Here is a 3,192-nt window from a genome sequence, read left to right on the forward strand (position 1 = left end):
TTAATTGGATAGGCTATGGATATGGACTGAGTGAAGTTATGGCTTTCAGAATCATATCACAATAAAACTCACGCGATTGTATTCACTTAGAGCTCATTAACTGCACATTTCATCGACCATTTTTCACTGGACCAAGGGGAATCATGTCAAGGGTACTTTTATTTATCGCCAGACCCGCGTTTATGTCCGCTGAACTTCCAGAGAATGTTTGGGGAACAAGGCGGAGCCCATTCATCTGGCGAGTTTCAAGTTAACGGCAATCAGAAACTAAGTTACAGGCTACCCCAAAACGTCACGTTTATAACCCATTCGTTACATCCAACTCTATCTAAATGGCAATTTCACATGTTGCCATGCCACTGGCTTATTTTAAACCATGAGCCGCGTTACACTGGCTGTAATTCAGCTGACTGGGAATGATTCTCAAATCAATTCAGCCTGATTGGAGTGCGCAGCGCGTGCCTGCCTGAAACATTTGATTTGGACATGGGCATATTTGCGGGGTAATGTGCATATTCTAAGATTCAATTAGATATAGGCGTATGAAACACAGTGTAATAAAGCCGTTGTGGTTATCAAATTATTCAATGCCCCCTGTCTGTCTGATATTGATCTCCGTGTGACTTGCTCATGTGGTGCTGCGCTAATATGTTTGACACGCCGCCTGTGCCTGTGTTACTTGACGACGGGGCTGGAAAAAGTTGGCCGTGTCTTACCTGGCTGTGCTGCACAGCTGCCTTTACTGGTACCGGCTGCAATATCACCTGAGTCTTTCCTGAAATATTTATAAATATTTATAAAGAGATCCCCTCAGGCTTTCGGCTTCTTCCTCTCTTTTTCGCCTTTCTTTTTTTTTCAGGGCTCCTGACTTGTGCATGTTGAATCAACTCGCGCACTGACCACTAATGGAATGATGTCGTCTTTTTTCTTCTCCAAAGACCAAACCATTTTGGCATAGGGGTGATAGGGGGTTATTGGCCGTTTTTTCATGGGCAATGAAGGCAAACAATCTAGGAGTCATTAATTGAATGCAAATAAAGCACTTTTCTTCTCTAAATCAACACTTTTTGAAGTATACATACAATAATTAATCCCAACTTCATGGGGGTCCAGTTATGGCCCCCCCCCATTCCAGGGCCAGTCCAGGGCCTGGGACAACGTACCTGTTTGTCCCCCCCTGTCGGCAGGCCTGGTCGTAGCACCTTGACTCGCTCACTGTTCCTCTCAAAGGGAACAGTGTAGAGCTGTTTCATCCGCACTCTGTGTTTGGACAATGTCCGCGTAATGGTTGCGAGGCTGATGCTATTGATATTGTGAAATATCTCTTGGTCCTCCAAAATTCTGCTTTGAATCTCATGCAGTTTAATTGCGTTATTTGCAACAACCATATCTACTATGGCAAGCTCTTGTTGATGATTAAGGAGCTTACCTCTTCCCCCAGAGGGAGGAAGACGTTGCATTCTTTTGAGGGACAAAAAATATCAACATATGCATTACTGTATGGCCTCATTGACATGTCGAGTGAGAATAGAAACAATCCATGTAAAATGCAAACTTACCTGTTGGTTTGTTGAAAGATGCGTATAATTGACGCAACCGTTGACCGCCCCAAATTGGGCTGTACTCTTTCACCAGCCTCCCTTAGTGAAAGACCGTGGTTTATCACATGGTCAATGATAGTGGCACGAATTCCATCACTCACCACTGCCCTTGTAGCCCTTAGAATGCCACCACCACGCATACCTCTACCTTGCCCTCTCCTTAGGCCTGCTCTTCTCCCTGGACCTGCTCCTCACACTACTCCTGCTCCTCTCATTACTCCTGCTCCTCTCACTACTCCTGCTCCTCTCACTACTCCTGCTCCTCTCACTACTCCTGCTCCTCTCACTACTCCTGCTCCTCTCACTTCTCCTGCTCCTCTCACTACTCCTGCTCCTCTCACTACTACACCTCTCACTGCTCCTCTCACTGGGCCTGCTCTTCTCCCTGGGCCCCTTGCTCTAACTCTTCCTCGTCCAGACATCTTTTTCGGTTTCTGTTTCCAAAAACATCACTCCTCAAAGTCCTCCTTTTAGTAATGCCATTGATTCTAAGCCAGAGTGGAATCAGCTGTGGTTGACCCAATATACCCAACATACATCAGCTGTGTGTCAATTATTCAATTGTTTGTTTATTATCAGCTGAGATATATTGTTTTAGAACTGATATTACTGTATTACAGAAGCAGAGGTTTTTATACTGTATCTAAGGTTTGGAATATTGTGTTTGCAATTGTGGGATGTTGTGTGTTAACATTTGTAAATAATACAAAAACAATCCATAATTTTGTTTGGAGGTATAGCTTGTCTGTTAAGAAAATGTAAGCATTATATAAATGTGTTCACTGACTGCATATAGTGTGAAAACAACATGAAATGTGTGAATGGTATGGCCACAAAGGACCGATGTTGTGCTAATCGTGTTTAGAGTTTTGAAAATGTGACTACTGTTTAGAAAAACGCTTGTTAGCGACTGAAAAAAACTGTAACATATAAAGAAGCATCTCCTGGATATAGAGAGTGTTGTTCTGGGGGAGGGGGCTTCCATATACAAGGGGATGGGGCTAAATGCCTCCTTTGTAGATGCATGGAGGGGTAGTCCAGAGGTCATCCAGTGGTCATTGGGGATAATGTGCTGCGAGAGGCTGGCTGCTCTCCACACAGGAAGGGCATACGCAGCTGAGTGACTGGAGGAGGGCTCCCTGTGAAAAGACCTGCTTCATCATTTGTTCAGAATGGATGTGTATTGTGCAACTGTCAGAACTGATGTAACAAAGCAGCAGTAAAAGAAAAATACAGTCACGCGAGTCTGTGTGTGCGTGTGTGCGCGCGCGTGTGTGTGTGTGTGTGTGTGTGTGTGTGTCTGGTTGTGCACATTAGCTAGTTCGTGTTTTTGTATCATGAACTGCCGGGAAGACACCTATTATTCCGAAGCAGTGATAAAAGAAGAAATACAGTGTTTTTGATGGTCTCTGAGTGATTGCGTCTCTCTGCCTGTCTGGATCAGCTGAGACTGACAAGTTAGAGCTGCCGTCACAGCCTGCACCCCTGCTTCACACACGGTGGTAGACATGGAGCCGGGGGGGTCTGTGAATGAACAGACTCAGAGCTGTTCCACAATGAATCACTCTCCTGGAGTCTTGAAGCAAGCCTG

Source organism: Gadus morhua, chromosome 12 (genome assembly GCF_902167405.1).
Source record: "Gadus morhua chromosome 12, gadMor3.0, whole genome shotgun sequence".
Lineage (NCBI taxonomy): Eukaryota > Metazoa > Chordata > Actinopteri > Gadiformes > Gadidae > Gadus > Gadus morhua.